Source organism: Haliotis cracherodii, unplaced genomic scaffold, assembly GCF_022045235.1.
Source record: "Haliotis cracherodii isolate W230 unplaced genomic scaffold, xgHalCrac1.p SCAF_16, whole genome shotgun sequence".
NCBI classification, from domain to species: Eukaryota; Metazoa; Mollusca; class Gastropoda; order Lepetellida; family Haliotidae; genus Haliotis; species Haliotis cracherodii.
In genome coordinates, this window is record NW_027266271.1 from 14,808,762 (window position 1) to 14,832,845 (window position 24,084).

Sequence of the window (24,084 nt, forward strand, 5' to 3'; positions counted from 1 at the left end):
AAGGCCACACATTTTTTATATTTCGTTTCATAACAATAACATAAAAATATTTATTTATTATTATGTCTCCCGTTAGTAATATAGACCCTCAAAAAAATATGTTATATATATTCCATGTCAATATCACTATCAGTGATTCAAGAAGCAAGCTGCAGTTTTAACTCAACGGTACAATGATTTTCATATTATTAAATACAGGATTGACATGGCTATTTATTTTATTTTTATATTGTCCCCCCTACTGTGGAAAAGCTAGAATAAGTCTGTGAAACATAAAATTAAAAAAGTGTGGCCTTATGGCAACATAAATAATTTTTTATGGTTTATTGATGATGGAAGTTTGCACACCAGAAATAGATATTTATTACCTATGATCATTTAATGGTTCATGTGGCTGAACACAATCATTCACATGATACTAATTATCACATGGTAATGTTCCAATAGCTGTCTTTTATCTGCAGTTAACTATTCGTTTCTTCCCATTAGGAAGTGTCTCTAGTTGGCCTATCCTATACAGGCTGAGAGAGTAGATGGGTGGTTATCAAATCCATATCATGTGGTGGATTGGTGGGTATGGATGGGTGGGTGTGTCTTTGTGATGCTATGGGTTACATAGGGCTGGGACGGGTACCTCGGGTGTGTGTGTGTGTGTGTGTGTGTGTGTGTGTGTGTGTGTGTGTGTGTGTAAATTTGGACTTGTCCCAGCCCTAGTGTTACATATGGTTTAGTGTTCAGCTCAAGTCCTGAGAAGTTGTAGTCCGTATCTCAGCAGTATAACAGCAGTATTAATAGCTATATCATAAATGATTGTTTCTGGGCCAACAACCTCGTGAGTGAAGCAAGAGTAAAGATTCACATCATCAGGGTTGGATGACAAACATTCTGTCAAGTTAAAGGTGCCACAATGACGGTCATTATTTACGACAAGCATTAGGCGACAATTTTTTTATTTCTTGGTTTACGGATGCGCCGCTCTTTCAAAGTCCAAATGAAAATCGTTAAATTTGCACAGCATTGGTCCTTAATCTGGATGTTATGAATGTTTTAGCTTACATTATTTTTATTTAAAACGAACTTTATTTAGTTGTTAATGAATTATTTAAATAATGTAATACACATAACTTTCATATTTATAAACACGAGAATTAATTAGACCTTTCAAATAGTGTATGGCCAAACATGTAGTAGCAAAGATGTTAATTTCAGCAGATAATTTCCTTGATAAATGTTGGTTTCATCTATCACACAAGAGTCTCTGGGAACTTGGTGTCACAGCAGTAATCTTCTGGTTGGCTGGTGTTAAAATAGCAGCGTCTTTCATGCATTTCCATCCATGACATGAATATTGTTATGCTGCCATTTGTGCCAGGGATATAATAAAATGTTCTTGAAAAATTGAGGTATTTTACGGCAGGATATTTTTTTTCATACCTACCTAACTTTTTAGGACAAAATTCAAGTTAAAAAAATGTGAGAGGCTTTTTTTTTCTTTTTTTTTTTAAATTGGCCTGCCACACTTTTGAAATGAGTTTGTAATCCGTAAACAAAGAAATAAAAAAAGTGTCGCCTTAGGTGCTGTGTCATTACTTAAAAATAAGAATGACTAAGTGAACTCATTTTTTCGAGTACATTAGCATGTTGCATATAATCAGACCTGCAATAATCAACGTAATCACACATGGCGGCGGTCTGTAAATAATCAAGTCTGGACCAGACAATCCAGTGATTGACATCATCAGTATCAATCTAAGCAATCGGGATGTGATGACATGCATCAACCAAGTCAGCAAGCCTTTTCACCCAATCCCGTTAGTTGCCTCTTACAACCAGCGGTCACATTTTGGGCAAGCATGGTTTGCTTAAGACCTTGTTCTTTTGAGTAGTACAGACTTGATCTAAAGTGAAGTTGTTGAAGACCAATTCTATCCCGGATGTTCACAGGTCTACAGCTGTAAAGCCACACAAACACAGCACACATACCTGTACACTATTGCTGTCTCCCTGAGAGGGGAAAGGCATCTATATTCTGCAGGAAATCTGGAAATGCAAAACTCAGAGTAAACAACTTGGCAATAATTTAAACACAAACCTTACAAACTTTATAATATGGGGAGCATGGGAGCATGGCCCGATTATATTTCTAGATTTGTCAGCACCATACCCTTCACAAAAGAGGTGAACGTCTAAGGCCTGTATCACTTCAGGCTTTCCTGCCACATCAAGCTCATGCCATGGTATAATTGGAATACTGTTAAAAGCGGCATTAAACTCACTCACTCACTCACTCACTCACAGTAATGGGATAAGCCTGTGAAATGGCAACTATAATGACCACATACCGAACAAGACTCTGGACAGGGCTGGTGTGATTGACAACAAGCATTGTTTTCTTTTCAACATATGCAACTTTTGTACTACAACATCAAGTGATGGCATGACAGAATAAGTATAGACATGAAAGGTGACATCAGGTGAAATTGGGTTGTCTGAGCTGTATTGTAGCTGTACTGAGTGTATTATCATCCCAGCAAGTCCTAGACAACCAGTCTGGCCACAAAGCAGATACAATCAAGTGAGTGAGTATTCTTTTATGCTGATTTTAGCACTATTCAAGCAATATCAACAACAGAAATGGGCTTCACATATTGTACCCATGTGGGGAATCAAACCTAGGCTTTGGCATGACGGGCAAATGCTTTAACCACAAGGCTACGCCATTGCCCAAACACAATCAAACAAAGAAACCTGTGAAAGCTTTTACGAATAACATCACAAGAGACACTGTGTTTGCTTATAATATGACACAATCAACTGATAGCATGCATGTAGGGATTTACCTAGGCCTGCTCAGTGGCCAATGTTAGGGCTTAATTGTCAGTAAAATTCCCAAATGGGAATTTAAAAGTTCCCATTTCATGTAAATAGAATCATAACTAATGTGATGGCTTGGTGGTCGAGGTGACTTGTATTTCATTGATAACAAGACCATACAAGCGGAAGAGGTTAAATTGTACATTACCGTATTGTATTGTATTGTATTGTATTGTATTGTATTGTATTGTATTGTATTGTATTGTATTGTATTGTATTGTATTGTTGGTTCTTTAACCCTACACCCAGCAATATTCCAGCTGTATGACAGTTGTCTGTATATAATCGAGTCTGGACCATACAATCCAGTGATTGACATCAGAAGCATCAATCCACACAATTGGGATACGATGACACCCATCAACCTGGTCAGTTAGCCTGACTACCTGATCCTGTTACCTATTACGGCAAGCATGGGTTGAATGATGTGTTAAAATACTTCTGGAAAGAAGACATTTCAAGAAATCCAATGACAATTTGGAATCCTGAATAGTTCTCTGTGCTATGTGTATTCTTGTTAATTACAGCAGCATAAGAAAGACACTAATATAATGTAATCATTACATATTGTAGTCACACTTTTATGAAAAAGCATCTGTGAACATACAGGGGAATGACACATCCCTTATGAAAAAAAACGTTTTTAATCAGTAATCGTATGAGCAGATAATCTCTCTCTCTCTGACAACGTACAACAAGCATGCCGTAAAAGGCGACTATGCTTGTCGTAATAGGCGAGTAACAGGATCGAGTGGTCAGGCTCGCTGACTTGGTTGATGCATGTCATCGATCCCAATTGCGTGGATCGATGCTCATGATATTAATCACTGGATTGTCTGGTCCGGACGCGATTATTTACAGACCGCTGTCATATAGCTGCAATATTGCTGAGTGCAGCGTAAAACAACAAACCAACGACAACGTACCTTGACATCAAGGTTATGGAGACTTGCTATAGATAGATAAGAAGACTGAGCTACTACAGCTAGACCTGTTCGCTTAAGTGCAATGTCAATAGAGTCAGAAGAATGCAACTGGGGAACAGTTGCGACCTATCTAGTAAAACATGTTTCTTGTCATGTCAAATGAATTTAGTCGAACTTTTTAAATACAATTTGTGATTCAAATATTGAAGAGAATCTTGACAAACAATTTAATTCTATGGTTCTTCACATTTTAAGAATAAATATTTTCTGTCAAAACCTTCACAGTAATGAATATATGATTAAAATATCTGACCTTTGACCATTTGAATAACAAAAAATAAATACCTACAACAATACCTTGATCTAAGGCAATGCATCTACACTAGTTTTAGCCAGTGTGTGCAGTTACAAGAATGAGCCAAGAATCCAGCTGTGATAGTTTTAAAGAGCCTGCACCATTGATACAAATCTAAAATGGGCTGAATATCTCCTGCGCATTTCAAGCCTTCATTAACTTCTTCATAACACATGTATGACCAACACTGGTCTATTTCATTTTTCACATTCCGCTAAGCATGTCCAGTTTTAATCACAACCTGTTTTCATTTCCTCTATAATGTTTTTCCCTCGATTGAGAGCAGACATAATATTTTTTGGGTACCATTTCTGTTCTTTTTTCACCTGATTGCAAACCAGCACTGCAGGCTGGAAAATGCCCATCGGGGAGTAATATGGATTGGGGATCAAAATGCAGTGTCCCATGAAATGCCCTTGCTGCTGAAGGCTCATTCCAGGAAGCATCAAATATTTGAGGTACTTTCACAAGGACGTTGTGAAGACTTTCCTCCATCAATCAATATTCGTTGTGATAGCCCCTTAAATTGGTGGGCAACATTACATAACAGTATCACCTTATGACAAAAAAATTTGAACTTGGTTTAATAGTGTGGGTAAAGGGGACGCTCATTTACTCAATGACAGTTATATTGTCTCGGAGGCTTTTTCTTGAATCGTCAAAATTTGAAGAGAAATCTTATGCCTGTCATAAATAGCCAAGCTTGAAATTGAAGATTTCTATCTCTTCAGAAGTTCAACCTGGAAACCACAAGACCATCAGTTCGAGGTGTCACTGTCACCTTCTGAACAAACCATTGCGGTTGAGCAGTTGAGTTTTTCATCCATTTTCAATCCCGCAGCAAACAATTCCATGCAAGTTGAGTGCATCGCGATCACTGTGCCATGATGCATAAGGATAAAATTGTATGAAAATTATCGTAGGAATTGTAGTCAGTAATTAACTCAAATCTACTTCGTGATTATGTGTTGTTTGTGTTGTATGACAATAAGCAATATGCCAAATATGTGCTGTGCTTTGTTTCATTTGTTTGTTTGTTTGTTGTTTAACGACGTATTCAGCACTATCCCAGCTGTATGACAGTGGTCTGTTAATAATCAGGTCTGGACTAGACAATCTAGTGAGTGACATACCGTATTCAACATAATACACGCCCAGAGTGCTCTCAAAATTAGAAATAGGGGGCTCTTATTAGAATATTATATTGGTGAAAAACAGTTGAAAGATCGTTAATTTCATGGTTTATGCTGACAGCCTGAAAGGTTTATATACGGCAGATATATTTTTCCAGAATTTAATTGCCCATAATTAAGGATGCATATAACACACATATTATAAATAAGTCTTGTGTAAATTGATCAATCGGAAGGGGTGCTAATTGGAATTGTTCAATAGCCAATATATTAACAAATATCGCCATGGGTGCTTATTAGAGCGGTACGCTTATTACGTCAAATACGGTATGGCCTGAATGGCAGTTTGGTAACTCAGTGCATGTTGCTACATAAAAGTGCAATAATCTTGACTGTGATGTTACACTCTGTGCACCTCAGCACCATTGTGACCATCAACAAGCACAAAGTTTCCAGTATTCCTTCAAAGTAACTCTAACATATGCTAGTCAAATCTAAATTCCTTGATTACATCTCTCCAAAGCTAGCTTACAGCTTTGCACAGTAACATGAAATCAAATTCACCTCTCATAACCAGTAGAAAACCAATTAAGCCATGGGGGACAATTTCAAGTTCAGGGGAAAACTTAATAATTGTGTTTGTCTTCACAGGATATTGTACAGGGTGAAAATGCAATAATATACAGAAAAGCATGACTTGGATGACTTAACTAATTATCTGTCTGTCAGGCCATTTTCTATCTGTGTCAGCTCATCTGTCTTTTATTTGATACCATAACAGTGACATTAATACCAACTGATTTTGATACTTGTGTATAGAATAAATACAAAGAGACATTAAATGAATCATAGATAGTTTGTAAATCTGTCTGCATGTCTGTGACTTAGATTGTGTGATCAAATCTTTAAGAATGTAAGCTGGTATAGTATTGTGTTCACTGCACAATGCTATTAACTCAAATGCACTGGGAGAACTTTCCAATATATATTTTAAAAATATTTTAATAAGTTAAATACTGTTATTTATACTGTTCAATGTTTCTCCACTTAAACAAGAGTTTGCCACTAATGTGGCTATATCCCCTGCCCCTGTTGCAGAATTTATGACATAGTTTAATCTAAACAAATCTTTTTTAACCAAGGTGGAACTTGTCATGGAAATTGTATAAAAAAGAAAAGTTTGGAACTTAAGTCCATATTGTTGCCATGGAAACATAAAAAATACAAATTTCTAAAATTTCTAAATAGCAAAAGGCACCAGTTCAGCATGTACCTGACAGACCTGCAAAGTTTCATGAAAAAATATTGAATGGTTTATGAGTTATGCTCCGGAAACGAACCCTACCCTCACAGAATCTTTTTTAACCAAGGTGGAACTTGTCATGGAAATTGTATAAAAAAGAAAAGTTTGGAACTTAAGTCCATATTGTTGCCATGGAAACGTAAAAAATAAAAAATTCTAAAATGACTAAATAGCAAAAGGCACCAGTTCAGCATGTACCTGACAAACCTGCAAAGTTTCATGAAAAAATATTGAACGGTTTCTGAGTTAGGCTCCAGAAACAAAACGTGACGGACGGACGGACGGACGGACGGACGGAGCCTGTTTCTATATCAACTATATTGGGCGGGTGATCATAAGGACTGCTGCTTCTGCTCGTCCAGACTAATGCCAGATTTATAGTGCTAGCCCACTGAGATGCCATATCACAGATTAACATGAATACCCCTCTCAGACACAGTATACTGACTCCAAGCCAACCAGTCCCTGTATTAGCCTCTTAATGCTGAACACCAGACAAGGCAACAACAAGTAGCATCTTTTAACTACTCTAGGTAAAACACAGCCAGGGGATCAAACCAGTGACCTTCTACTTTCCTGCAAGACACTATCCACCAGACCATCAACTTGAAAGTAATCTTTAGGGTATACTTCATACGTGGATAAATACAGCACACCTACATGTTTATAAACTTGCCGAGCATTAAAGTGGAATTCCTACAACATTTGAAGTGTTTTCATTTGGTCCTCTCAGTCTACACAACAACAGCTACCTCTGTGCCTTGTATCTGATCTAAAATCAGAACATTCACTTCAACCTTTGCTTAAAAAACATTTTACTTTAGGAAACACAGTTTCTAACAACCCCAAACATTATTGCAAACGTAAACCTGTTTATTCCAAAACCATATAAGCTCTCCATACAATCACCAATAGGTCGAAATATGAACCTAACATAAATACCCCTTACCTTGGAGATCAAACGATTTTTGAAAAAGAAAACAGATCACGAAATAAATAAACTAAGTCGTTTCTTTCAAAAGGCCAATGATGAGGTCTCCACACCTTCCAAACTATTTCTATGCATCATTAACCAGCGCTCTGTTGGAGCCATACGTCTTCACCTCTCACAACTGTCATACATCACATATATCACTAAACATCCTTGACTTGCCTTCATCATAGCTTCCATAAATCAGTTTGCTAAATTACCACACCAAGGCTTAACAAATTTTCTTTTGGAATACACATTTTCCATGAGACTTGGATTGATTTGAGCAAGATAACAACTATGTATATTAGAATCGTGGCATGTCTATCGCATGCAGTGGAACCTGAAACTCCATTCACACACTTGTATTGATTGTTGATGTTCATGCAATACAACAGCAGCCTGTAAACAATCAAATCTGCACCAGACAGTCTGTGAAATATGGGTGGGTCAGTTGGGTTTAACGCTGCTTCTAACAGTATTCCAGTTATATCGCGGCATGTCAGCTTAATGTGGGAGGAAAGAACGAAGTGATGCAGGTCTCAGACGTTTACCACTTCGGTGAAACCCACGAGCACGGGTATGGTGCTGACAAACCTAGAAACATAATCGGGGCGAACTGGGATTCGAACCCACAATCATAGGTTTCTGGCGTGCCCAAGGGATGCAACTCTGCACAGCGAATCGCGTCGCCTTAGACGACTGGGCCACCCATGCCCCAGTCTGTGAAATAGCCACTTGCCTGCAAGCACATGGCATGCAAAATGTTGGTTGGGCTAAAGATTCTGAAATGTCCCAAGCACGACTGGCTAATGACATTTTAATGTTGATGTTTTTTATGCACACCTCTAAGTTGATCAACATGAACAAATTCCCCCATTTCTGTAGATCAATATGACCATCAAATATAAAAAGTAAAATTAATATCTGTAATGAACCAAGGATGTGAAATTAAAGTACCCCCCTTCATAATATTTGACTAAGGATTTGCAATTTGGGTTTATATTGATACCTCTGCAGAAAGAATTCTCGAAAAATAAACCAACGCATATTTTAAGAGAGTAAAATCTAAATTGGCTACTAACTTCAAAGGCAAGCTATCCCATCTGGCCAGCATTACTTGGACTTATTTGACACACTGGGGTCAGACAATACATTCAGTCACTCTCACAAAAAGCACTGACAATTTCTGACCACATCAGGTATTCTATAGTTTGAGACAAACTGTTCGATTGGCATTCTAGGTTGTTGTCACTCCAGCTTGATAACGGTGTAAGAATCTACATCGAAACTTCACTATATGCAATAAACCAGAAGTTGTCATCCATAAGGTTGTACGTTTTTCTTACTTTGAGACAAGCAGAGAATGCATATTGCAAATTCAGATTCTACCAGTAGAAAAAAAGTTACATTGCCTTGAACAACAAAGAGCAGCAACTGAAATTGGCAGTAGTCCTATAGTCTTAGCCAATCTGAACAACAGTTCAGGAAACATAAGGACCAGGAGAAAATTGCCATTTTTAAGGGTCTTGCTATATGTTATCACTATAAGGATGAGGGGACAGAACATGTTAGTTTCTATCACTGTAGAGATAGTGGAGATAGTGCTATGGTTTCAGTGTATCAGACTGGCTAGTTAGTTGAAATAGTTACTGCCTATTTCAGAAGTCACCTACTGACTGCTGCCTTGGCGTCATCATCATCGTATGATGTGAACCACGGACATTATCAGCAACGCCATCTGAATCTTGTATCCAAAGCTGATATGTTGAGTGATGACTACGTTTTCGTTCAAAGCTGAAGCTTGGTTAGATGTCTTAAATTGGGTTATGTCCTCAATGTAGTTTCTATTGACAAGAAACACTGAAGTGGCAAGTGGGCAAGTTGGGTCATACACTTCTTCGAACAGTATTTCAGTTCCATCACGGCATGTCAGTTTGATGTGAAGTGATGCAAGTCTTGGACATGTACCAGTTTGGTCTTTCAGCACATGACTTGCTGACAACCAAGAAACAGGGAGAATGCTGGAGCAGTCCAACATTTCAGCCCAGCTCCATAATATTCACTCCATTTTCCCTCAAAATAGTTCAGTAGTTTTTAAGCTCTATATCTAAGGACAAATATTTTTCTTTCTTTTTGGTCTAGATTGTTGCCCACAAATTCAGGTCGGTTGGTCCAAAAAATACAAATAAAACAAATCCAAGGTCAAAATAATAAAGAAAATATCTGAAAGTAAATATAATGTAGGTTTGGAATGACTTCAAACAAAGTTACCAAGGCTGCCAGATCTGAGTCTAGTCTCCCTTTCTGGTCAAGTAAGGGCAGGTGCTGATGGAAGTGATAGAAATTAACTGAAATTCATCATAGGGTAAAGAAAACATACGAGCAAATTTGACAAAACTTCAGGTATCCATCCAAACCTTTAAATGCACATTATAGGGAATGCATAGAAGAAGGCATCTCTTAAGAACACCCTCCTCGACAGGTTCAATGAAGGAAACAGCCTAGTCGTGTGTAGAGCGTAATTACTGGCAATTCATCTGTCCAAAGCCTCTATAACAAGCAATTCAATAAGGCAATCTTCAGAGAGGAACTCTATCTCCCTGCTTTGACCGACTTAATTCACCACTGAGCCCAGTTCACATCTTGCACCTACCATTTCAAAGTGACACAAGACGAGGCACGATCATTATTTGTCAATGTATTCATGAAAAGAAGAAAAGGGTTAGATAAAAATGAATTCAATTTCATGATGCAATGGCGCCTCAGCATCCTGTTGTTATTTTCAAATGCTTTCATCAAACTAAATTTGAAATTCTTGTTTCTGGTACAACCTAAATTCATATAATTTTCTCATCTTGTTATTTCAGCACTACCATCTGCCTAAGACGCAGTCAGAGTCTTGTACTACTTATTGAATTTCAAGCCATTTAATGCCATGAAGCTTATGCACAGACACACTCTTTGAGACAAAAAGTAATATATTGCGCAGACAATCCACGTCAGTAATTCATACACTTACACATTGTGTCTCATTTGTCAGATAAAAGATCACATATTAACATTTAAAAAAAACAACTTATATCATTTGCATGGGCGAATACAGCTTTTTTGAAAAGGGGGGGGTGCACAATTAAGATCTATTTATTGTCTTTGGTGGTAATTTATACAGAAATAAAGATTTTTTTCTAAATAAAAGGGGGTGGTGGGGTGGGCAACCCCCCCCCCCCCCCATCTCCACCCCCCACCCCCTCTGTATCCACCCATGATATGTTCCTCATTAAGTATTAACTCTTATAATGCTTTGATGAAGCATTGATGATTGGTAGAGTAAATACACAATAGCCAATGTTTTATGGAAAACAGCTTCTTTATTACAACATTTCAGGACCACATGCCCTTCATCAGGTGAATGCTTTGTTCCAGCTATATGATGTCAGTCTGTAAATAATCCAGTCTTGACCAGACAATCCAGTGATTGACATCCTGAGCATCGATCGACGCAATTGGGATACGATGACATGCATCAACCAAGTCAGCAAGCCAGACCACCCGATCCCATTAATCGCTTCTTAAGACAAGCATAGTTGCCTTTTACGGCAAGCATGGGTTGCTGAAGACCTATTCTACCTTGGATATTCACAGGTCGAATACTGAGTGTATATAAAACTCAAAAGATGTTAATTAAATACAATGAAGATGTAGTGATGAGGCTGGGCGTAATACCAAGAGCTAACTATCACAACAATATAACAAAATGTTTGCCTTATTTTTCACTGCCTTATTGTTACAATAGTTCTTTTCTAATCATTGAATTCCAGAAATAATAACGGATTCTGATCATCCTTCTTAAAAAGTATATCCACAAACAAGATTTTGTTGCCCATCAATTTTTGTGAATTATGAATTGGAAACCAAACTTGTAAGCAAACTGCTGAGTGGGAAGATTCCAGATGCCATAAGGTCATCAAGTCTTTAACCAGTTGAGCTAACCATCATAACTGAATATTGGGCAAAAAGACATTTTCAATATGGCAGCCATGACAGTTGTGTTTGAATTCTGGAATGCAGTGAGCAGTTTCAATGACCCCCACTATCACAGATCACTTTCAACTGTCTAACAGTGGATGTAGATGATGGACAACACCTGCAAGGCGATATCGCTATAATGAAATTGCATCACAATGCTTTGCAGACCATGGTGATGTCATCCGTTAACATGACATCACAATGAAATGACATCACAATGAAATGACATCACTAATGTCTTTGAACCTCAAGACACGCAATCTTGCAGTTCAGGTGAGCTGAACTAAAATTCCAAATCTCATGCAACAGCATTTGATTTCAAAGTACACTGTAAATGGCCTTAGAACTAAGTTTGCTCCGTGGAACAAAAATTGGATCAGTCAATATTAAGTTTTAAGTGCTGCCTTTGAGATCCCTTCCCTTACACATCCTTTGTCCGAAACAAGCTCATTCCCTTGAAAAAAACGTTATTATTTTCACCTCAGAAGATATACAACAATAAGCTTCAGAGCAAATGAGGCAGGGATTGGAGGGGCACAATAAGATGCTGTTAACACTTGGTACCCAATCCTGACACACCTCGTCATCCTCTCCCTGAAACGTGACTTCACGCCACACGGAAGATTTATTTGTGCAGGAATGTGAGGACCCCCAGACAGGGGAGGGTGGACCTCAACCCTGTGCAATACGATGAGGGAAAACAGAAGCAATATCCAGAAGTACAAAAAGCATGAATTGAAATAAGCCCAAGAGCCCTTCAGTAAACAACCAGTGAATAAAAACACAAACTGTTTTTGTCAGTTTGAGATTCCGAGCACAGCCTCAAAGAAGTAATATTCCAAATTGGTTCCAAGGATGAAGAGACAAACCTGCAATCTACTTACAATCTATAAGATTTTATCTATCAAGTTCACCATTGTGGGCATATATCACTCCTGAGAAGTTATTTCAGGTAATAAGGTGAATGTTTTTATCTTCAACAGGCAAACAAGTGTACTTTTTATGGACTGAATATCTGATTGGAATTTTCCTTATTGAAAATATAGTATTTTTACACCCAATAAATAAACAAAAAACACAAGTCATTGTCACTCACATCTCCCCAGATCATGTTGCACAAATAATTCATTTTGAACCACAATCTGTTAGAATCCCAGTTCACCTACCATTCATCACTGTGATATATTCATGTAATATTCATGTCATATTTTTGTCTGCTGCTTCAAGCCAGGCATCTCGTGGGATCACTTGTTATGTCCACTGCATCAAAATGCCTAATGTGACACTTTCCATTGCAGCATCTAATACTGTCTAATTATTCACAGCCCTCCCTTCCAACTGCACTTGCTGAAATGTGAAATGATTGATAAACAGGAAACGCAAATAGTTAGGAAAGTCCCAATCAATAAGAATATCGTGGCATAACCGTCTGTTGTGGAAACTCCTATATTATCGCACATACCACAATGCAAGTCAAAACCTTATTGGAAAGTGAGACAATTCATGATTCATCCAATAATCCATTAAAGATGGGGTTTTCTCGTTTTATTTACAAGTCATAAACATTTGCCACTGTAATGTAGAGTGTCCTCCCTGAGAGCATACCAAAAGATGTCAAAGATGGTACTTGTTGTTACCCTGTCTGACACTTGGCATTAAGGGGATAAAACAAGGACTCGTCGGTTCGGAGTTTAGTATACTGTGTCTGAGTGGGGTATTTATGTTAAACTGCGGCATGGTATCTCATTGGGCTGGCACTATAAAATCGGTAGTCCAGACAGACAGACAGACAGACAGACAGACATACAGACAGACAGACATGTCGCTATATAAGTGCAATAATCTTAAACGCAACGTTGAACCCCATTTTACCTCACCTCACTGTAACGTTTCACAATTACATACCACTCAAAGAGGTTAAAGAACTCCCAATTCTTTCATATAATTATAGTTAATCTATCATGACATGACAAAGTAATATGAAAGAATCTGGTGTTTCCTAAGTTCTTTTGAGTAGTATAGACTTGATCTTCAGTGATAACACTGGACAGCTATGATCTGCATATTACTGGCATATTTACTGATGGAACAGAGTAAGGGAACACTTAGTTACAGACCCAGTAAAATTATGTTATCATAGGTTCCCAGCCTTGTCTTCCAAATGTGTCTTGGAAACAATGCACGCAAACACATCTCAACATTTCATTCAGACATGTGTTGAATTTGTGTGCACGCTATTTCAAATGTACTGACAGTAAAGCTTATTTTCCTCATTTTTCATTGTTCCCTTATTTGTTTCCCTCAGTATACATATTTTGAACAAATGATATTTGTGTATCCCACACAGATTGGTGTTGCTCATAAGATATATCCCGTTATATCCCAGTGACAGTCATTAATTGTCTACATACAACAAGAATACAGTAGAACACGGATATAACGAACACGGATGGAGCGAACAAACAGGTACAACGAACTGTTAAACAATCTCCTATTATCATATAAAATTTACGTACATAACAAACTCTCTACAGCGAACTAATGGATAAAGCAAACTGGTATCTGATCACCGACAAGCCCGTCTACCACTAATTAGTGATGTGTATAGCGAACTGAGTGTCACTGACAATTGGCTGTACGCAATCAGACGCAAATCAACACAATTGCGGCCAATCAACACAAAGTGATGATTCAACCTTGTTAAACTTGCATTACCGGTATGTTTATCTTACCTGTCCATGTAATTGGACTAATCTTGTCTGTAAAACAAACAAATTTCACTCAATAATGTTTACAGTAATTTCGGTGACATTGGAATATATTACTCCGATAAAATACAATTTCTTGCGACCAGTGCATCAAATTTTTTAAAAGTTGTATCATTTGGTACTTTTTAACTGAATCGGAAGAAATCGGAAGAAATCGGTAGATGCAGAAGAAAACGTGTATAAAAATGCATCTGTATATTTTGTTTTAGCAAAGATAGCGGACATTTCCGAGCGAAAACGTATAAAACAAACAAGTTATATAACGAACTGACTCCTCTGGTCCCTTTTATTTTGTTATATGTATGTTCTACTGTTGCTACATTCTAACTCCAACTTATTGAAATATCATTTCTCCGTTAAAATCGTTCAGCTGGTGTTAAATGGATTAGAAAAAATCCTTATCAACTTTAGACAAGGATACTATGGTTTAAAAACTTAATAAACATTATTACTAACACAACAATCGCATACTGTTATCCTACTTATGAAGACTTGAATTGCTAATGTACCTTTATTGTCAGCATTAGAGCCTTACATCAGTTCATATTAAACATTTACAACAAAGAAATCAATAGGTAGTGAGGATTCTTCCTTTAGAGACAGACGAAACTCCAAGCTTCAAAGTTACTTAGAGATTACTGCACAAGTGTCTGTCATATAACATTTATCTCACAGCGAATTGTTTCAAAACATATCCAACACGCGAAAGCCAGTTAGATATGTTCTTAAACAACGAGTTGTAAGATAAATGGAATCTGACAGGCACAAGTGTAGTAATCTGTTTCTTACACACGCTCAAATTGCACCATTTCAGCAGCAAATCAACGTACATTTCGTCTATTCTCATGATTGCAGAGGCACTTTAATACATAACAACGGCCGTGAGTGACATTATCAAGCTTACTATACATTATGCATAAAGCTTTATTATTGTTGTTGTTGTTATTATTATTATTATACAAGATACATAAAAGTTAGTATATCTCATAATCTGTTTGACAGCAAACACGTAACGAAAATACATTAGTGACAAGTCAAAATAGTTTTATAAAGATTAAAGTCATGTCATAGACTTGTCTACAAGGTAGGTTCTTCACAAGTCAGAGAAGTTTTATAACAGATTTGTCTCTTTAAGAACAGGGATTTAAGACACTTGCAAAATTGTTATCAAATTGACAATATAATAAATCTACTGTCTGAAGAAGTAGCTGTCTTTCTGTGCTATAGTTTGGACAATATAGTAAAAAAGTGTATGTATCTTCATCTATCTTGTTTAGGATGCAGATTTTGCACATCTGTTTGATATCAGTTATCTTAAATTCTTTTCCCACATGTAAGAAACTGATCACTATTTCAAAATGACATTCATTTTTGCACTGATCTTCAGTTACAATTCAACATCTGTATCTTCTAATCCAGCATTTAGAAGCTATGGTTTCAAAGGCAGGCAGGACTGACAAGGATTTCTACTTCATTATATTCTTTCAATGCCACAGTTCCATACAGATTTTACTACCTTGCCTGACAAAGGTCAATCTTGACTTCCTTATTAAACATCTGTTTCCAATATCATATGTTCCTAATTACATTTCAAGTTCTAATGAAGTCAAAACAAAGTAAATGCTGTACTTTACCTCACATATCATGGGATTATCTACACCAGCTCATAGACAGATATCTACAGTAAATGTCAGTAAAAATTCCCAAATAAGAATTAAACCATTCCCAATTCAAGTTAATATAGCTTATCGTCAAAAACTGTCATCTACAGAAGACATCGATTGGTTGAGATGAAGCAATCCTTTCAAGATGTTGCTGCAATAAAATTGCATCACAATGCTTTGTAGGCCATTTTGACATCATTGGTTAATGTGACATCACAATCAAATGACATCACTAATCTCATGCCATTGAGTGAGTGAGTATAGTTTTACGCCGCTTTTAGCAATATTCCAGCAATATCACGGCGGGGCACACCAGAAATGGGCTTCATACATTGTACCCATGTCGGGAATCGAACCCGGGTCTTCGGCGTGACGAGCGAACACTTTAACCACTAGGCTACCTGACCGCCCCTCATGCCATTGAAGCAGGGCCCATTTCCCAAAGCAATTGTAGTGCTACGACAGTCGCAGGTCTATGTTAAAGTATGGGAGTTGGTTACTTGGTGCTATGATCGCTTTGTGGAACAGCAGACTTTGTATATATTTTAAAGCATGGGATTCAGAAACTATATACAAAAATCCAACAGTACATACACAACTTCCATCTTGTCTGATGAAATAATGTATTTATTTGTGTATCATACACACTCATATATAGCAAACACCCCTAATTATGGGCAATTAAATTCTGGAAAAAAAATCATGTGCATAATATGCACGGACGTTTCCTTCATATCATTTCAGGTGAGTTGAGGTGAGGTGAGGTGAAATGGTTGTTTAACGTCGCGTCCAAGATTATTGCACTTATATAGCGACGTGCATGCACGTGACCGTGTGGGGCTGCTTCTTCCAGGTTGGAGCCGATTTATAGTGCTAGCACACTGAGATACCATGCCGCAGTTTAACATGAATACCCCACTTAGACGCAAGAAACTGACTCAGAGCAGACCAGTCCTTGTTTTCGCTCCTTAATTTCGAGTGCCAGGCAGGGTAACAACAAGTACCATCTTTTGGGGTCTTTTGGTATGACGTGGCCAGGGATCGAACCCAAGACTTTACGCTCTTCGAGCAGACACTCTACCACTCGACCACGGAGAAGGTCGTATTATTTCAGACATTCTACATTAGAATATAGTAGTTGTTTATTATTGATGAAAAAAGAATGTGATACACACGAATAAATATGGTAGCAGACTTTTTTAGTCTTTAGACACTTAAAATAGCTTATAAATGTAAAATGTAAAATATTCCTCCTCATGTATGACAACTAAAATACAATGCACATATTTTGGGATATTCATCCCAACAGAACCCCAACATCTGTCAAAGTCTGTACGGCCCTCAAGACCATCCTTGCAATATAAGATTGGCAATAACTCAGATTAGATTCACTGTGAAAATAAAACCAAAGAAGGAGCATAAAAACATGTGTTCCCAGCAGTGCCTTTTCCCTCCATAAACGTAATTCAAACCCGAGTTAGCTGAGCCGTTGTGAGAAAGGGGAACTTATCATGACCTGCAGGAGTGACACAAGTCACTTCACTGCCTTCAATAACATGAGATATGTTGATGTAGAGATCTCTAATGATCCTTTCACATAATCTGTCTTTAATGAATGTGTATTTAACTCTAAGGCCATTACAAATTAATCGGTTGTTCTGCGGCTATAGAAGTCAAGGGTGGCGACAAAGCGATTTTTCTTTTTGATCTGGTGTATACGTATGGTTTCTTTTGTTGGCTGAAAATATATTTCCTTAAAATTTCCATTTAACGCCATACTGAATAATATTTCAGTTCAATTATGGCATGTCAGCTTCATGTGAAGGAAAACCTGAAGTGATGCAGGTCTCAGACATTGACCACTTTTGTGAAACCCTTAAGCACGGGTATGGTGCTGACAAACCTAAAAACATAATCATGGTGAACTGGGATTCAAACCTACAGCTCAGGTTTCTGGCACATCTCATGCAACTCCGCACAGCCAATTGCAGCGCCTCAGACCCGGACACGTGTGCCACATTCTTTAAGAATTTATTTTTGTATTGAATCAACTAAAAAAACTTCTTAATGATCAGAGTGAGTGAGTGAGTATGGTTTTCCGCCGCTTTTAGTAATATTCCAGCAATATCACAGCAGGGGACACCAGAAATGGGCTTCACACATTGTACCCGTGTCGGGAATCAAACCCGGGTCTTCGGCGAACGCTTTTAACCACTAGGCTACCCGACCAGCCTTTCAATGATCAGAGATGAAAGTAAATTCTTGAAATTAATTATCATCAATGTTTTATTATTGTAGGTAATGTGGGTTTATTGTTGGTAACATAAACAGGGAGAATAATAAGCACTGGCCCATTCACCATCCTCAGGGAAATTTTGAAATTTCTTCCATTGATAGTTTCAAAAGGTGATAGCACCGAGGCAAACTAAGAGATTTCCCAGCCAGCTTGAAGATGATACTGTTCATTTATGACTGCACTAAAACAAAGGAGGAAGTTGTTCTATGAGATAAAGGGGAAGTGAAATGGGCTTTAATGTAGAGTGCAAGGTTATTGCACACACATAGCTGGTCCGGACCAATGTCGGTTTTATAGTGCTAGCCCACTGAGGGCTAGCAGCAGTTCAACATGGATACCAGTCCTTGTTTTAGCCCCATCTTGTGAAGCGCCAGGCAGGGTAACAACAAGTACCATCTTTTTAAAGTCTTTTGGTATGACGCAACCAAGGGATCAAACCACCAACCTTCTGCTCTCCATCAAGACACTCTATTGACTAGACCAGTGGTGGTTCGTTTCCATAAGGATGTTATTACTCTGTTGCTGCTTCTGGGAAAATGAGTTGCGCAAATTAAAATAATAATCCACTTAACGTGTCTAACTCTATATATAAGCTTGAAGTGCTGCATTATCAATGCCCCGGTCACTGGATCTGTCTGCACTCAATTTTTCATTCTGATCTCCCTGGGGAGTATACATTACCATCTTATCCTATCGGGTACCCATTCACTGCTGGGTGAACAGAGGCATATTTCCAACAAAGTCACTTGACCATGTGTGCTTCAGTGAGGGACAGGACCGAAGTTCTAGAAACTCTCAGGAGCCAATCCGCTGTACAGTCACCCATCCAAGGCACCCGTGAAGATCCGGGGTAGGGTCTTTAGCAACCCATGCTTGCCGTAAAAGGCGACTATGCTTGTCGTAAAAGGCGACTAACGGGATCGGGTGGTCATGCTCGCTGACTTGGTTGATGCCTGTCATCGATCCCAATTGTGTGGATCGATGCTCATGATGTCAGTCATTGGATTGTCTGGTCCAGACTCGATTATTTACAGACCGCCGTCATATAGCTTGAATATTGCTGAGTGCGGTGTTAAACAACAAACAAACAAAAATGCACCCAAGGACTCTCCACAACCAACAGTGCTCAAGTATCTCAAGTATCTTGTAACACTGAAACATTCCTCATGATTGAAGCATGCCATTTCATAAAGAAAGTTTCATCTCGTTCTACAAAAATCTGATGTAATACTAACACCACATAACAATATTAAATAAATTAATAATTAAATGAATGAATGAATGAATGAATGAATGAATGAATGAATAAATAAATAAACAAATAGATAAATAAACTGATATCTTATACTGTGTCATTAACAATGTATCTAAATGCAAGACTAGTATTGGAAATGAAATCATTATTGAAAGGCAATTAAATCAGTAGATGCCACTCAGCATTTAAAGGTTGGTAGACAGTTTCATATTTAGTCTGACAGTGTTGTTGCCAGTGATCCCACTGGTACAGATGAATTTATATTTTGCCAGCCACTTAATTGCACTGTGTAGAAGCATCATCGAAGTAATAACACATCACAATTTGATAAGGATCCCGGTGTCTACAGTTGGTCTCCTGATTACCGCTAACAGAACATCATTTTAGGTTAGTCAGTACCTTGATTAACTTTAGAGATGGAGAATTGATGACAGGGAATGCAATGCTAGGTATCAAAGAAAGAGAAGGAATGTTCTGAATGGTTTGTGTTCAACTCAAAGAAGGGCTTTGACAATCATTCAATACATATAAAACTAACATCAATGACGGAGTGAAGGAATGAGTTAGTGTGGTATTTAATAGGAATTGGCAACATTTGGACAAGATTTACCAGCATTTAACAAGGGCAAAAGTGAGCGTGGCTCACTAATTCCCCTGACCCGCCTAGTGTGTCAGTAGTTTAACCTTTAGATAATGGATAGGGTTAGGGTTTGAAAAATTCATAAAAAATGGAAAATTGATAAAAACATTTTTTTTCTTTTGACTGCATCCCTCCATATGAGACAGATTATATGTACTCAGTTTGAAATGAATCCACTGTAAATAGTTGAAGAGAAATCGCGCGGACAAAGTTTTTGGACAGACAGACGGACGGACAGAACATATACCCCTAACCTAAGAGTTTGGGGGTATAATAAACTTGATAAGTGGAAAGCCAGAAGTGAAGCAGGTATTAGACATTTAACACTGTGGTGAAATCACAAGCATGTTTATAATGCGGACAGACCTAGAAACATAATCAGGCGAACCGAGGTTCGAACCCATGATCATATGTTTCTGGTATACCCAAGGTAAACTGCAGCAACTGAAACAACTGGGCTACCATTGTTGCCTAAGTGAGTGAGTTTGGTTTTATGCCATTTTGACAATACTTCAGCAGTATCATGGCATGGACGATTATTATAATGTTCTCCTTGTGGTTATCGATTAACACCACACCCAGCAACATTCGAGCTACATGAAGACAAATAAGTGATTCTGGATCACACAATCCAGTGATTAAAATCATGAGAATCAATCCATGCAATCAACCCAGTTGCCGACCCCAACCACCCTGTCCATTTCGCCATGTCTTCTGACAAGCATAGGTTGCTGGGGACATATATCCCTAACTGAACCCAAGTGCCATTTATGATGTACTTCAAAGAATTTGAACTTTGTGAGTGAGTTTGGTTTAATGTAGTATGAAAAATCCGCAACACTGGTTAACTATGGTGCTGACAGACTATTTGGAAAATTACTGGAATCAATCTGGGATTCAAACCAGTCAGCTCACTCAAACTGCTCTGCGGAGCTAGCAACTAGTCAGAAAAGAATGATGTGCTTCTTTCAAACTAAAAACGCAAAGTTTTTTTTTCGTGTTCTGTCTTCAGCAAGTCATTCTCAAAGGCATCCCTGAAACAATGACAGGATCACATATCAAAGCAACCAGCAGAACAGAGATTACACAACTCACCAATGTTCAAGTAAAATCAACCCCAAATTTCCTGCTTTAAGCTGACATTTCAGATTGATGGATGTGGTTTATTCTCAATCACACAGTTCTTTATCCATTCAAGAGAGGCTAAAGATGACCACCCATCAATCAATTCTAACGCAATATTTGTCCAAGGTCAACATAATGACCAAGTTCTACAAAACAGTCACAGATTATCCAGAGTGCATCAAAGCAAGCTGATGGCTTTGTTCAAATCAATCCTATTTCAATATTTGAAAGGAAACTCTAGCAATTTTAAGAAATGTCAATCACATATTAATCAGAAAGAAAAATCAACTAATAATGTATGAAAAGATCTTGAAGGTTGGTCATCAAGCTAAATATGCCAAGCAACATCAGAAGGGAATTCTAGCTGTCTGAAACTCTAGAAAACAGCCATTTGACGACAGCTCGCAGGCAATAACAAACATTATGGAGTCTTTGACTAAGATAACAAGCAAAAACGTTTCCTGATGAACCTTGAAAATCTGGAAAACAGACATCTGACGACAGCTTCCAAGCCGTACCAAACATCATGGAGTCTTTGACAAAGTCAACAAACCAAAGTGTTTCCCGATGAACCTAATTTACAGGGACAAACACTTCCCTCAATGTGCTATCTCTAAACATAATGAACACGCCTCTTGATCATGGTCCGACTACTGACAGACATTAAACAGTCCAGTGTTCAACTTCCTCAGTAAATCATACTATAACTTGAGACAGAGTGTGGTGACTCTTGGCAAATATTAAATCCAATCCTTAATGAACCCTCCTCCGCAAGTGAGCATCTTCGATCATCAGAATCCAACAGGGTATCCCCGTCTCTGATCTGTGGTCAATGGGAACGAGGTCTGTTATGACACTTCTAATAGCCCATTTCCATCATTGATGCCCCATAATATAGCCTCTAACAGATCTCTCTCAACTCCTTTCAGTGAATAACACATCCCTCTCTGATCTTCCTTTCACGCCTTTCAAACAAAATCTGACATCCAATGAGAGATCTTGCATTCTGCTCTAATGGCCACAATCAAATCAGCAATAAATCCTATATTATCTAGCTAAATTGTCCATGACACTAAGCATATATACATAAAATGTGAAAGGTTGGTTTCATCTCAAGAACAAACATTGAGTGGATTAGGTTTGTGCAAGGTTCATCAATATCAATGGGCTTCACATGGAGAATCAAACCCAGGTATGGCAGGAGGAACCATGACCACTTGGCTACATGCATACTACTCCACTTTTGATGTGGAGGGTGAGGGTGAGGGTGAAGTAAAATGGGTGAAGTAATGTGTGTTGTGTGTGTGTGTTGTGTGTGTGTTGTGTGATTTTATAGCGCTAGCCCACTGAGATACCATGGTGCAGTTTAACATTAATATCTCACTCAGACACAGTATACTGACTCTGAGCCGACCAGTCCTTGTTTTAGCGCCATCATGTCAAGCGTAAGGCAGGGTAATAACAAGTCCTATCTTTTAATGTCATTTGGTATGACATGGCCTTGATCAAATATTTATAACTTCCCATGATACACAAAACTTACTCTCACATGTTCAGTGCATATTTAAACAAGGCATCCGATTATCCTTATCAAAAGTTGAGTTGTAACACCAATTTCTTTTAACTGAGCATACAGTGAGTGAATGTTGTTTTACCCCATCTCAACAATACAAGTCTTCACCAGGAAACCACCAATAGGTTTTCAGTGACTGGAGTAAAATGTACTTATAAAATCTCAATCTCTTCTTCTTTCAAACCTTCTACAGACAACAATTGCAGTAATCACAATAAAACCTGTTATTCAGAACAAATAGACTTCTTTCTTATGTGCTGTACAGAGCTCTAAATCTATACAGAAACCACTCCTAATTAACCATGAACGTTGTAACAACTCTGGACTCCATGGCCATCCTTTGTCACAGACTCAAGTTTTATGGCTTGATGAAGAACGGAGATTTAAGATCGCAAACAAGAGAGTATCTGGCTGAGAACACAAACCTGGCACACACAAGTATCGAATTTCATCAGTAAATTACTTCATTTGACAGTCACTCTCTAATTTACCCACAAGTAATTACAAAAGGTCAATTAAACCTCTTTGATGTCTATTTGTCTGTCCTTGGAATAAACTTGTACTTTAATGATGGTGGTTGCTGTTATTTGTAATTGGGACGGAGAAATGAAATGGGTTTGATCAGCTTGCACTGAATGGTTACAGTTAACAGTAATTACACCGGCAGAACTATGTGCTGCATAGTCAGTGAGTGAGTATGGTTTTACACCACTTTTAGCATTATTCCAGCAATATCACGGCGGGGGACACCAGAAATGGGCTTCACACTGTGTACCCATGTCGGGAATCGAACCCGGGTCTTCGGTGTGACGAGCGAACGCTTTAACCACTAGGCTACCCGACCGCCCCCCGTGCTGCACAGCCCAAGTAGGGTGGGTGGTGGGTGGATGGGTAGTGGTGGACCAGGTGGTCGAGCTAGGAAGTGAACAAGTTTTATGCTGCTTTTAGCAAGAGTGAGTGAGTGAGTGAGTGAGTGAGTGAGTGAGTGAGTGAGTGAGTGGGTGGGTGGGTGGGTGAGTGGGTGAGTGAGTGAGTGAGTGACTGAGTGAGTGGGTGGGTGAGTTTGGGTGAGTGGGTGAGTGAGTTTGGGTGGGTGGGTGGGTGGGTGAGTGAGTGAGTGAGTGAGTGAGTGAGTGAGTGAGTGCCTCTGACTTTCACTCAATTTCTATCTAT

General features: G+C 38.3%; 1 protein-coding gene across 8 annotated transcripts in view; it reads right to left on the minus strand.

Moving 5' to 3' along the window:
• LOC139463861 (poly(rC)-binding protein 3-like) overlaps positions 1 to 24,084 on the minus strand; it is a 348,995-nt gene that overhangs the window by 198,848 nt on the left and 126,063 nt on the right. For all 8 annotated transcript variants that reach the window (XM_071245245.1, XM_071245243.1, XM_071245246.1 and 5 more), the window contains exon 4: positions 1,984 to 2,040. The gene's annotated coding sequence lies outside the window, so the exon portion shown is untranslated. The remainder of the gene's footprint in view (positions 1 to 1,983; positions 2,041 to 24,084) is intronic.